General features: G+C 43.9%; 1 protein-coding gene across 4 annotated transcripts in view; it reads right to left on the bottom strand.

Annotated features, from left to right (window-relative positions):
* LOC133347126 (disheveled-associated activator of morphogenesis 2-like) overlaps positions 1-10,766 on the bottom strand; it is a 109,567-nt gene extending 98,801 nt beyond the window's left edge. For 3 of the 4 annotated variants that reach the window (XM_061559115.1, XM_061559118.1, XM_061559119.1), the window contains exon 1: positions 10,331-10,765. The gene's annotated coding sequence lies outside the window, so the exon portion shown is untranslated. Of the gene's footprint in view, positions 1-10,330 lie in introns of all 4 variants that reach the window. The other variant, XM_061559116.1, reaches the window with a different exon arrangement.
* Positions 10,767-14,372: the final 3,606 nt, after the last annotated feature.

The following is a 14,372-nucleotide window of genomic DNA, read 5'->3' as shown; positions in this document are numbered from 1 at the left end:
AAAGCATTACAAGCACAGTGAAATTTACTTCCCAACTTGTCCAATAACTTAAAAGGTTTCAACTGGCAAAGAACCTATGCACCCAGATGTCAACAATGAGGCCAAGATGAACATTCATAAAGGGAAGTCTGTTTGGCTGGTAAACGCAGAGAATGAACCAACCAGCCAGCTGGACAGGTGAGAGAAAGCAGACCACACTCGAGCATAGTCACCAATGTCGACACACGTTCCCGCTTCATCATCGGCGCCTGATATGTCATTCTCTGGGTTAAACACATCAAATGATATATTATGGATACCGACAATGATTACATTATTCATTATGATAATGGCTTCACTCCGCAACATAGGAATGCAGAATTTATGCGGCTCGGAACAGCCAAAAGAGACATGCTGTCGTACGCTATCATTTCAGCATGAATACGCTGACTTTGATTTGAAAGATAATGTTGTTGACAAGAGAGGAGAGGATGATAATGCTACATTGAAATTGATGATAATTATCATCATCGTTATTATCATCATCCATCATTACTTTGGTTATTCCTGCATTAGCCCCTTGCCCCAATTGCTTCCTTCCGTCATACCCAGAATTCCTGGACTCAAAGGCAGACGCTGCCACTACGACAGCTGCACAGCCCCTCCCCACCACCATGGCCTTCTGTGCCCTGTGAGGAAAGGACACTGCTCCAATAATGTTATTGAGCAGCCTGATATTGGCATTTGGAACTCGCACAAGTTACAAATGTTATTCTGAACCACGACCCACAAATCACGGAGCCAAAGCCACACAAACGGGGAAAATGACGCCCAATGGAAGATGTCCACACTGGGTGGACTTGCATTCCATTGACGAGGCAAGCCCATAAATCGTTTGGGGAAAAGCTCACAGTTTATGCAGAAACCCTGCCTGTTTATGCAAGGGCAAATCTATGTAATAACAATCGACTGCAGAGATTAAACTGCCACGCTTTAATAAACACAGGTCACTAGTTTCTTACATAGTCTTCCAGTGCTTGGCTGCAGTTTACAGAGTTTTGCATAGTTTACAAGTTATATGTTTGCGAAATAATGTTTAGGCAACAAAAATGCATGAGGACAATATTTAAATAAAGAACATTACCCTAAATGTACATAGCGTAGCGTATTTGCATACAACTATTTGGTTCTTTCGGTAAAGTCACGTAGAAAGAAAATAAATTAAATAGCAGAATACGACGTTTCGATTGCAACACAAGCAGTCGTCATCAGGTTGAACTAAATGTGAGAGAGAGACAAAACACAGAACACAACATAGACACACACAGAGAGAGACAAAACACAACATAGACACACACAGAGGTCTCTGTGTGTGTCTATGTTGTGTGTCTCTCTCTGTGTCTCTCTCTGTGTTGTCTCTCTCTGCTTGTGTGTCTGTCTGTGTGTCTCCGTGTCTGTGTTTTGTCTCTCTCTGTGTGTGTCTATGTTGTGTTTTGTCTCTCTCTCTCTGCTTGTGTATCTGTCTGTGTGTCTCCGTGTCTATGTTTTGTTTCTCTCTCAAATGTAGTTCAACCTGATGACGACTGCTTGTGTTGCAATCGAAACGTCGTATTCTGCTATTTAATTTATTTTCTTTCTACACGACTTTACCGAAAGAACCAAAGAGTAATTCCTGCAGTCACGAAAGCTTTAAATCAAGTTTGCATACAACTGTTTTCAAAAAAAGATTACTTACACCCACGCGTTCACGTATTATTACCCACTTAACGAAGATTTTTTGTTACATTGTTTACTTGCAGGGAACTTAATAGGTTTAACATTTCTGTAGATTTTTTAACAGTTAATTTTAATGTTATTATTCTATTAACACTGGGGGGGTTCAATGATCAGATAATGAGTACCATACCCGGTGGCATGTTTTTCTTGTCTCCTTGAGTTTTCATTAAGGACGCTTGTATGTTGGTTCACCTTTGCAATGACCTTCAGACTGACGCATTCGTCTGGAGTTTTTGAGGTCATCAGGGGTCAATTCCCATGCTGGCTCTAACCCAAGCACTTCAAACAACCGGGCAGCAAATCTCACAGATGAAACGCATTGATTCTGTGCTAAGAAATTCAAATTAAACGTCTTATTCCTGATGTTGTTAAGTACCTGAAATCAAAAGAACAATAGACCTCATCAGAGCTGAAGTCTGTGGAAGTCTCTGGAACCGTGTTGGATTAAAAACCCACTCCGCATGAATTGTGTATTTTTTTACTTTCTGATTTAAATGGTCCGTTCAATGATGTTTACACTCCAAGTCAATAATCAAGGACATGAAGATATTCCTGGATAACGGATCGTTGAAGCAAATGGGCTTATTCAGTAAGTGTTCTACTGTACAGTTATTTTTGGAAAAAAACGCACCAATTCTCACAACAGGCAAGTAACAATGAATATATTTATCTATTCAAATACATTCTTACGGCTTACAATATATGCATAGGAATTGTGAGTGACAATTGAATATTTGAATTGGTACAGCTCATATTTAACGGATGCAAGCGAGCCCCGCAGCTCGATTCACCATAATATAACAACAAAATCGATTATTGAATCGACTTGCAACCCCATCATTGTGACGCATAATCAAATTACAAGGAGGTCAAGCAGGACAATTGTTTAAATCCCATATACTACTACTAAAATATTTTACTCTATAATATACCACGTTACTAATTTGTTGCATAATGTTAATTAGGAATTGAAATACACTACATTCAATTCATGAATTACTGTGTTGTAAAAACACTGCCCATTTATCAATAAGAAACGACCACTCTGACAGAACGATTGTTTAGCATCACCATGCCTAACGCATTGTGAGGACTTTTCTAATATAATTTGCTTACTTTTAGTGACTTGCTTACCTTTTCTATACTTTGCACTCCTATCGGTTTTTGTTTTGTTGTAACTTTATCACCACCGCCCCTATTGGACATCTGTGATAAAAAGCTTAATATCTAATCGGATTCTTCGAGTTTAAATAAAGAAAATGATTCTGATTCTCATATTGAAATTGTACTCCAAAAGATAATCACGATCTGGCGTATAAGCTGGTGCTACCGCTCCAGTGACCATACATGGCCCCCTTATCTCTGCTCCGGAGCACGCTCGCCCAGCTGGCTGCAATGTCAGCTATTTCCTGCCTCGCGCCCAGCACAGATTCAGAGCCTCATAGCAGTAGCTCCATGCAAGCCAGCACACATATCCCCCACTGTTCTGCTGTCATAGCAACTCCAGCTTGTGCCAAGTGGCCATAAATTGAGGGCCAGAAGGCCTGGAGCCTAAAGGCAGCACGCAACGTTGGCCTAGGAAATATTTCTGGGCGATACAAGCAGCGTTGTTGATTGCGGCAGGCAATTGAATCAATCTGGCATTCCAAAACTTGGTGTAACTCTAACTTGCTCCCTGATTTCTCTGATATTCAAGCCAACTACGGGAACCAGGATAAGCATGTAACACCTCAGATTGATGCACTGCACATGGTAGTGAACATGGACTGCCAATGATCAACAAGCAATCTAAGAATAAATAATTGTACTGCATTTGAAGAACAGTAATCTCCACTGTTAATTACTCATCAAAAAACCTGTAATTTGTGACCATGATGTCAGTGGCCAATTAAGATGTTTGTATTTTTTTAAAAATCTTTCTTGACTCAATTAGTTTTGTTAATTCTTGTAAATAAAATGTTTTATTCTGTATATGCCCAAACGCTGGCACAATAATCAAGTGCAGTACTGTGTTGAGCCCAGTGACATTCATTTGATTCCTGGCCATGGCCAATATCAGCAGTGAGTTTTATCTGAACCAGTCCTGGTCCCCCGCCACCTTTCACCAATGCACACTGCCCAGCGTGGTAAAGTATGGTCAAACAATCCCCATGACTGGCATGGCGTGGATATTGACAAACCTGTATTATGGAAAAAGTGATGTCATGTGCATTTCATAAACCCCTTTAAAATATTTAACAAAACAAGGGCTTGCCCTGGGGATGGTACTTGAGTATCAATTGCTCTCACATCAGTGGTGACCTTCACACAAGTAGGGCAAGCTCTAGGGTTCGTTATCAGGTCTTATCTGGCTGGACCATTGCAATAATAGCAAAATGGCAATGAATAATTAATATAAATCCTCAAATAAATTTTTTTTTCCCTACTGATGACAGTTGGTCCACTAAATAATAACATTCACAGCACAATGGAACTGACATTTTAACACAAATTACAAAGCACAGTACTATTTCAACAACAGAATACGAAGCATTCTGTAAAACACACCACATACAAATGTTCAGTTTGTGAGAAACATTATACTCTAACAAAAGTTATCTACTACCATATATTGCTATGTACATCTTAAACTGATGGCACACAATCTATGCACAAGATCAATGTTTCAGAGTTCATGTCTGTTTCATGGCCGATTGTGATAACACACTGAAAGGCAGACTATGTACCGTGTACACGACAATACTGTACTACTGTGTTCACTACAATCCACACACTATACTACAAAGGGTCTGGTTTATGGTACCACCCACAACTTCCAGCACATGAAATGAACCGTTGGACACCATGCCAGATAACGCACAGTAGAATTAAAAAACACATTGAAGGGACGTACAGCACAACCGCAACAACCTATATGCACTGTGGATACTATCATGCATTATTAAATTCCAAAAATACGTGACGCATGTGTTTTATAATCATGTTCAAGCAAACATAGTCCAGATTTTGTTTTTTTACTCCATTGGCATCTGTGCATTGTGCACAATAAATTTGGACAACAGGCAATGGAATAGATTAGCCTGGAATTTTATTAACCGTGTGGGTGGATTTGTTCCCGTTTGCTTTAATGTTTGTATGAGTCGAAGATGCAGACCTCTCCATATGTACCAATGCATCTCCTAGGAAACCACGCAAAACAGTTGCACATCCTTTTCGCTGTGGTCAATTAAAAAAGGCACTGGCCTGTGCTATAGCACACACATGCCGGAAATGCCAGCAGCTCACAAACCCTTCCAAAAATGCCAGTTTTCCTGGCGTTTTTTAGAAACCTGGGAAATTAGGAATGGCAGATGTCAGGGGAGAAAAAAAATATCCAAAGAGTAACAGTAATAACCCACTCAACAATACAGTCCGAAGAAGCACTTAGACATACCATTCGAGCATTCACACGAGATTTATTACAGGAAATTAGTCGAGAAACAAAGTTGAGGTGAGGGAAAATAGACCTAATGTTACACCACTAAAAGCTATATGCAATTGCACAGCATACAAATACAGTGCAGTAATCAGTTTGGTTTATTGCTATAATCGGTACTCAAAATGTTTTAGGACTATTGCCACACAAGAATATCTCCCAACTTTATCAGAGTCAGTGGTATAGTCGCTGTTGTATGGGCAGACCTGAGTCTAATTCTCTCCTATACCTCCAAAGGACTGCAAAAACACTGTTAGGGGTGTGTCTCCCACTAAATCTCACTCACACAATCCCTGCCAAGTGCATTTCAGCAGAGGAAATGGGTACGTCTGAGAGGAAATTTAAGGACTGTGGCCTCACCCAACATCAATATACACGAAGTACAGTGTGAAAGTTTGATGATATACACGTTTGTTTGAATCTCATCACCGCTCTCAGAAAAAAACTACCATCAAAAGCAACCGAGGCAGTGCTGTTTTTAAATACTGTATTGAGGACAAAATATTTGTTAAATGCAATATTCCCAATTTTTTTTTTACTAAGCCCCGTATAGCACAAGTACAGGATTTGCTACATTTATATACTGTATATGTTGGTCCGAGAGGATGTCAACAGAGGAGATGGAGCTATGATATCAGCTTGAATGGAATGTGCTCGGTGGATTATTGACATCGCACGATCACGAGACATGGCGGTGAGCTTGGGGAGGCCTTCATCCAGCAGTGAACTAACCGTGGCTGAAGATAATTATATGTGAATGTGTACACAACATATGCTCTACTGAACACTGTTGCATGTACATTTATTGTATTTGTCCATGTTGTTAATTACCGTACTAGTACATCTTCTTGGTTCTTTCGGTAAAGTCACGTAGAAAGAACCAAGAAGATGAATCCCTGCAGTCACGAAAGCTTTAAATCGAATTGTATAGTACAGCTTGTGCATGAGGGTGCCACTCAGTAGTGAATGGAAAAGTGAGGTTTTCAGGTGTCTAAGGTCACACCCTCCTCTCAATATCTTACTCCTTCGATACACGATGACTTATGTATGTAATGCAATTCTCAACTGCGTGAAGCAACCAATAAGTATTGAGCGATTCTCTTTAAAGGTGCTTCAGTTGAGCAGGCAAACGAATAAAACCAGGTGTGACCTTGAAAATAACAAACTTTAATGTTGAGCGAACACCTCACTGTGTACGTGTGCTAACAGTCGGCCGGTTGTTTAGTATGAACGCCATTCGCTCCTTCTGATAAAAAAACCAAGGTATGGCATTTCACCTCAATTAAGCCATAATAATAAAATGTATAACATTGGAACATAGGTAAAGGTTGTTCGGCAATAAACTCGGTAATTGCAGACTTATTTTGTATCCAGTCAGAAATACATTTGTAGGCGATGCAGTGTATGGACCAAAAGTGTGCAGACCGACCGCAGCCTACCGCCGTCGTGACAGATTGAGGGTATTGTGATGTTACTAGAAGCACTGCTGCAGGAGTAACCTGATCCCTTTTTCAATTTGCTCAGCCAGTACACATGTGAGAAGGCTCCCATCTCACTGCCTTAGCTGAAGCCAGGTCGAGTCAAAATAGCAGCAGGCATGTGGAAAGGCCAGGCGGAAACACGCACAGGCCGTTCAGGGATATTCTTTGCCAGCGAAAGCTCCTAATATTTATCCAGCTGTGATATGGTTTCAGCAAGCCCGGTAGTTTATTGACATGGGTAGTCATTAGTAGCTCAGTTGGCTTGTCCAACATGACCAGCATTCCTCTGCTCAGGATGGCTGAGGGATGGGGTGGTAGGGGTGAGTGGGTAGAGGGTGATGGCGGTGAGGTAGGAGGGGGGGGCGTAAGGAGGACTTGGGAGTTTGTCGATGGAAGTCTGGAGGGGAGGCACTGGGGGAGAGGGTTTGGGGGGGGGGCAGAGGGTAGAGTGGGTAGCAAGAAGAATTTTACTGCAAACAGCTCAAGTTTCAACATGAAATGAAGAAAGGGGTTACTTTAGAAGATCTATTTATTTTTATGCATATACAAAATGTTACCCTTTAATCACATGGTTTCCCAGAACTCAGCCGTGTAGGTCTTAGGCGCTACTCAATGGGCCGTTTCATCACTCCACACAAGCCTTGAGGTATGAATATTAGCCAAGGAGTTGTTGGCATCAAAAGTAACTCTACAAGCATTTCAATTTCAGGAATAAAACAACTTTAGCATAGGCTAATGATCGGTACAATGGGTATTATAGTCTGTGGCACACAGCTATCAACACAGTAATTGGGATAAAGCATTTGAAGTAAGATTGGGTATAATTATGGCAAGTCATAGTCAACACAGTGGCATGAAAACAAGCACAGAGGAGCTATCTGCTCAGCCACCAATGTCACTGGACAACCAGTCACAATGCTAATTAGACACACAGAACGCAGTTTATTCAGCCCACTGACTGGCCAGTGACAACGATAAGACGAACATTGCTACGCAGCCATTCTGTCAATTTGCCTTCACTCAACAAAGAAACCAATTATGACACACTGGCAGGCAGCCATGCAGCAGCCTATAAAGTCAATCACAATTTTCCGTGGAATTACCAACACTGCAGGTAGCCTCATATACAGGGTGATACGTTAATACGTATATACAGTCAATATGGAGCACTGAAATGACTTGCTTACACCACTGCTAGTAGAAGACATCCACTAGTGGAAACTCTAGAGAGCTGCTTTATATAGGTAGATGGCCTACTCTTGCAAGAAATGTATCTATACTAAAATAACACGGAGACATTACAGACTAAACCAACCTTTATTTTAAAGCCTCTATATGTCTTTCACAATTATCAAGACACGTATTAGGGGACATCGTTTAAGACTCTTCTGTAAGATATGGGGCCATCGCTTTCACCATATTCAATCGCCTAAGGGTCATTACAATTCAATGTGCGAATTGGAAATCAATGGGGTGTCTATAAATGGATCGTCCTGTATTTATGACATATTCACCAGAATTGAAAAGCAGCACTCCCCGTCATACGAGGCTAGTAAGTGGCAGAGCTGACCCCAGCAGAGTTTAAATGGACCAGCGGGGTCAAGAGGTCACACAGCACGCGTCCACAGCCGGGAGCCTCATCACAAGACAGCCTCACACACCAGCAGCTAGGGTTGCCACCAATGAGGCACACAAACCCGGGACATACTAGAAAGAAGAATATCATTTTATAAATGCATTTATACTCGTTGCCTTTATTTGTGTAGCATGGGGCAAATAACATAAACCGATACTTTTAATGGCTCGAGAAGACTTACATATTTTTTGCAGGACAGACACCTCAATGAGAGGACGTTCCTGGGAAAACAAGGGCAGGTGGCAACCGAACCAATTGCAAAAACAGGAGCCCTGCCACACGGTAGCAGAGCAGACCGTGGCCAGAAGTGATCGCCCACGAGCGTGCAAGCACCCCACTGACCAGGGACTCAGTGTTGCCGCATCAGGCTACTTGACAATGGAATTCGGTGCCAGCTGTCTTTGAACCTGGGTTTTAATACGAGAGAAGTATGTGTAAAAGTTGGAGCGGTGGCGCGGTGGTTAGCACCGTGTACCCCGGCGAACATGAGTGGTAAGTGGTATCTAAACCGGTTATCTCGGAGCCTCCCTACACCAACCTCGGCACTGGCCAGCGTTGGTGGAGTATGGTAAAACAAAAATATACGGCGTGGGGAGGATGGAGGCCTTCATCCAGCGGTGGATTGACAAAGAGCTGCAAATCATTGTGCATACTTGATGACGAAACCAGTGTGTGTGTATATATATTAGTGTGGGAAGCGGTAGTGTAGTGGTTAGCGCGCTGCACTACTTGATTCCCGATCACGGCCAACACCGGTGACGATTATCTGAAGCGGTCATTCGACTCAGCCTCAAACTGAGTACCTGGTGCGTGGTAGTAAGCATCGCCACTGGGGAGACAAAGGCGGCCGGGCGTGGTGCTGGCGACCCACCCCCTCGTGTGCCGTGCCGGCCTTCATAGGCACTTGCCCCAACAGTCCGCGAAGGATACCCGGGGTAGCTTTGTTTCGTTATATTAGTTTATTAATTTAGGTTACCGCGTGCATGCCGGCAAATTGCACAACTAAGAGCGGATGACTTGTCAAGTGCAGTCACAGGCATGCTGCTGCATCCGCGTGTTGATGTGGGGAAGTGAGTCGTCGTGGTGCAGTGGCTTTACTAAACTATTGCCCGAAACGTACATTCATCTCATGCAACAGAATGCAACGGCAAGTGGTATATGAACCAGCTCTGAGCCTCTCCTAGGTTGACTCAGCCTTAAATGGGGCAGTATGTGATTATAATCGAAGGCTCCCATACCGTATTATTATAATAGGTGCTCGCTAACAGCACTCGCCTTTTCGGTCTACAAGGCTGAAACAGGTGATCCTTGAATTTATGTATATTTGTTAAATGCATAGCGATCGTCTTTGTATGTTTCTGCGCGTGTGTGTGTGTATGAGTGTGTACGTATAAATGCGTTCGGAGGTGCTAACAGCAATTTCCCCAGCAACCTGTACGGGAGATCTTTGTCTTTGTGCGTGTGTAGCAGTGTGTCGGCGTGAATGTGTACGTATAAATAAATATACGTGCTAGTTTTGCCAACTTTCATGCTTCAAAAAGTGCGAGAGGCTATAACTTACAACAAGCAAAAGACAAAAATAATGACCAGTCTAGGATTAAAACTCCACAAGGAGTTCGGGATATTGTTAGCGGTGGCACGGGCTGGGTTAATGCCAAATGAAAATTTAGCTTAAGAGTCCAATTCCTCCATCATGTTCCAATGGAGTAGAAAATCCCAAAACCGCCGGCAGGAGCAGTTTCATCCGAGCCAACTTTGGGGTAACAAATAACCGGGACGTATCATGGAAAGAAGAGATGTCTACATGTAACAGTCAAAACATTATCGGGGCTTTGAATGTTTAATTGTTCTGGTAAGACTCATAGATTTCTCAGGACAGCTACCTTCAACGAGAGAAACGACTCGTGAAAAATCAGGACAAGTGACAACCATAGGTGTGAGTGATCCTGGATGAGGTGGCTCCACATGATGAAGATGACTTACCGGAGCAGTCGCGATGGACGGATCAGTTTGTTCCCTCTGCCGAGCCGTGCAGTCAATCGATCCCTTCAATTGAGCAAAATCAGCAGCGCAGATTTCCTTCTTTTTCCTCCCTCTTCTTTCCGTGGCAGACCCAGTCTCTCAATGAGCACGCAGCACAGCGAACACCACAGTGATGCGTATATATATATACTGCCGTGTGCATATATAACTCACAACAATAGCTGTGTACGATAACAACGCCGGAGTGCGCACCCACGTATGCCTGTCACCTGCGACTATTGAGGGTTGCCGGTGGTGATGGTATGGTGATGTTGTGATGTGCTCGGCTATACACTACTGCGAGAGAGAGGAGGGGAGGAATTGGAGGCGATTTGGGGGAGGAGGAGGGGGGGTGGGTTCGCTCGTCGGGACAGATCGAGGAGGGAGGTGGGCGGAACGGGGAGAGAGGGAGCAGGAGGGCCCTTGGTTGGGTCGGGTTACCCGGGGCCCCGCATCCCCATCCCCTCCGCCTCCCACACGCTCCGCCCAGCCCAGCGCGCTTGCCTCTGCGCACCACAGCGAGTGGGACTCCTCCAACGCGCTCGCTCGCTCGTGGAGCGGTGGCGCAGTGGTTAGCGCACTGGCCACCAAAAAAAAAATTATCTCCACCGTGATTACTCAATGCAAATCCCACCAGTGGGTGAATGTCGATTAATTACGTTGTTAGGTCTTAATTCGGTGCCAAACTCGACCGTAGTTTTGTTATAAATTTGGATGTTTAATTGTGACCTGCATAATTAAGCTCGAATTCCGGCACAACGGTTGGCTTACTGCGCGATGAACCTGGCCACTTGAGTTCAATTACCGGACACGACCAATGTCACAGACTAGCCTGCTAAATTATGGTTAAGTGCTTCCTCCCTATGAGTGGGGTGGGAGGGGGGGTCTTCATCCAGCTGTGGATTAACATGGGATTGTAATTATTGTATTATGTATGTTCAACTTCTTTCACTGTATGATAATTTTCGATTTAAAGCTTTCGTGACTGCAGGGATTAATCTTGTTGGTTCTTTCGGTAAAGAACCAAGAAGATGTATGATAATTGTTTTTTTCACTGTAATTAACAAACCCATGTTACTGTTTATAGATATATAGATCGTTTATTGTCATTGTCACCAGTACAACGAAATTTAAAATGCTCACCAGTCAGGGCATCATTCATAAATTGCCGTTTCCGTCATCTTATGCTGTAATTGTACAACAATATTTTAGTTTTTTACATAATGATATATAAGGTTTTTTGGAAGGCGATGCCAAATATCCCAAATATTGATGACGAATTATAATAATCGGTGCCATTAACCGTGGGCGTCGAGGAGCTTGTCGTATATCCTGTGCGCGTGGATTTTTTCTCCGGGTGCTCCGGATTCCTTCCACATGAATAAACACTCATCGTTTGGCTAAAAACATCTTCACAAAAAAACAACCAATCTTTCCGAACAAAAATGCACGTTTTTGTGTTGCTCGCCTGGATAAATAATAAAAGTATTCAATTATTATTTTGTCGAGACTCTCAAGTCTGGCGTACACGCGGCGCCCACTAGCGGTGGCCGCGCGTGGCATGGCGATGATGCAAACTGCAGAGGTCGCGACCGGGTACCCGATACCCGTACCCTACCCGATACCCGGCTACCCGTACCCTACCCGATACCCGTACCCTACCCGATACCCGGCTACCCGTACCCTACCCGATACCCGTACCCTACCCAATACCCGGCTACCCGTACCCTACCCGATACCCGTACCCTACCCAATACCCGTACCCTACCCGATACCCGGCTACCCGTACCCTACCCGATACCCGTACCCTACCCGATACCCGTACCCTACCCGATACCCGGCTACCCGTACCCTACCCCATACCCGTACCCTACCCGATACCCGTACCCTACCCGATACCCGGCTACCCGTACCCTACCCGATACCCGTACCCTACCCAATACCCGTACCCTACCCGATACCCGTACCCTACCCGATACCCGGCTACCCGTACCCAGCCGGGTACGGGTGCGGGTACCCGTTTGCGACCCTGGTGCGGCCGGGTACGGGTAGGCCGTGAGTCACTGGTGAGTAACTGTTTGTCACTCATTTCCCAACGTCTTGTCTCTTCTCACAATTCAAGTTCCTAGAATCAACCCACCCGCGCCTGCAACATGGCTTCATCCCAGAAGTCGCAATCAGGTACCCGATACCCATACCCTACCCGTACCCGGCCGGGTACGGGTAGGGTACGGGTACGGCCGGGTACGGGTACGGGTACCCGTTTGCGACCCTGGTGCGGCCGGGTACGGGTACGGGTAAGGAATCAAAACCCGTTTGCGACCTCTGATGCAAAGTGCAGCATTTGATTGCTACGTCAAACTTATTATATTAGAAGTCACGTATGTATTGTCCTTCTAGGACATCATTGGATTTGCACCAGTCAGCTTTCGAGCCCTTCTAGAACACTATTAAATTGAGCACCAGTCACTCAACTTTATATCCCTTCTAGAACATTCAAACCTACATGTCACCCAGTAGATGAGCATTTCCAGAACATCATTCATCTTTCCATGAGTCACACGGCTTTCGAGAACATCATTGGAATGTATGCGCCACCGTGGCGAGATGTTAACACCGACGCCTGGTATGGAGGAGGTGGTGGGATCGATGCCAACCCTGACACCTGCGTGTTTGGAGTTTATATCTTCTCCCCCATGGTCGCATGGATTTTTATCTGGGTCCTGCTGTTTTTACCCTCCACATTTAGAAACATGCGTTTAGCTGTATTTGGTCGCGACAAATTTCTGCATGATAAGCCACTTCGCTGAGCTATCGTTTGAGGGCCAGGTCGCTTCTGAGAAAAAGCTAATACAGCTCAGTGGACTTTACCTGGTAAAATAAAAAAAACTATAGGTTAGTTTTTAGTTATACTCACTCAGGTTTCAACCCGTTCTGCTCACTCAACTCTCCGACCCTTGTAGAACAGCGTCTGAACTACCATCAGTAACTCGGCTTTGCAGAACGTCTCTAACTTCAAATTGACATTAGCCAATCAGGCATTTAACACGTTGTATAGAAACGTCATTATAACCGTTTAACACGTAGGATTTCGCGACTAATAGTATCCATAATAGAAGTATTTTTTGGATTAGATTCCGTAAATATAAATGTGTCGTTAAACCCGCCACCACCCGACACAGCCAATTAGTAAGGGTTGTCACGTAAACAGAACATGCCAATTCGTTACTAGTACAGCACAGAAAAATCATTTTTTCTCCACAAATCTGGCTGTCGCCTGATTATGCTTGTTGTAATTACCGGCGAAACGTCGTACTCAAATTGTAAATGTTGTGGATTTACTCTCCAACACACCGGCGTGCTGTACTCGTAACGAATTGACACGTTCTGTTGACGTGACGAACCTTACTAATTGGCTGGGTCGGGTGGTAGCGGCGGGTTTAACGACGCATTTGCATTTACCCCCCCAAAAACCCTATATTGTGGATCATTAGAACCCAACCACCACCATCGCTCCATCACACAGACGCGCTCCACGTGCTTGTCATTGAATGAATGTATTGGTGGGATGTGGGGCCGTCCATAAATGACGTCACGCACCTAGGGGGGTGGGTCAGACATTTGTAACGATGTGTGACGAGGTGGGGGGGGGGTGAGAAATGTGACGTCACATCAAAATGCGCAACTTTCAATAAATATAGACAACACGTTCTACTTAATTAAATAGACTTTGTAATACATGTTTTCTCCTACAACATCAGAGTGCAGCGCCACATTAAATACGCACTACAATGACAATAGTTTAAAGCGATTGGAAGCATATTCTTGGTTCTTTCGGTAAAGTCACGTAGAAGGAAAATAATAAAATATGTTTTAACACGGTTGGCGACGTTTAACATATTTTTTTATTATTTTATGATTTCCCTTCTACGTGACTTTACCGATAGAACCAAGAATAAGAATCCCTGCAGTCACGAAATCTTTAAATCAAAATTTCGATTTG

This window comes from Lethenteron reissneri, chromosome 25, assembly GCF_015708825.2.
Source record: "Lethenteron reissneri isolate LAM-NWPU_2019-01 chromosome 25, ASM1570882v1, whole genome shotgun sequence".
Classification (NCBI taxonomy): Eukaryota; Metazoa; Chordata; class Hyperoartia; order Petromyzontiformes; family Petromyzontidae; genus Lethenteron; species Lethenteron reissneri.
The sequence above is the reverse complement of the archived record's forward strand: the minus strand, read 5'-3'. Positions and strand labels throughout refer to the sequence as shown.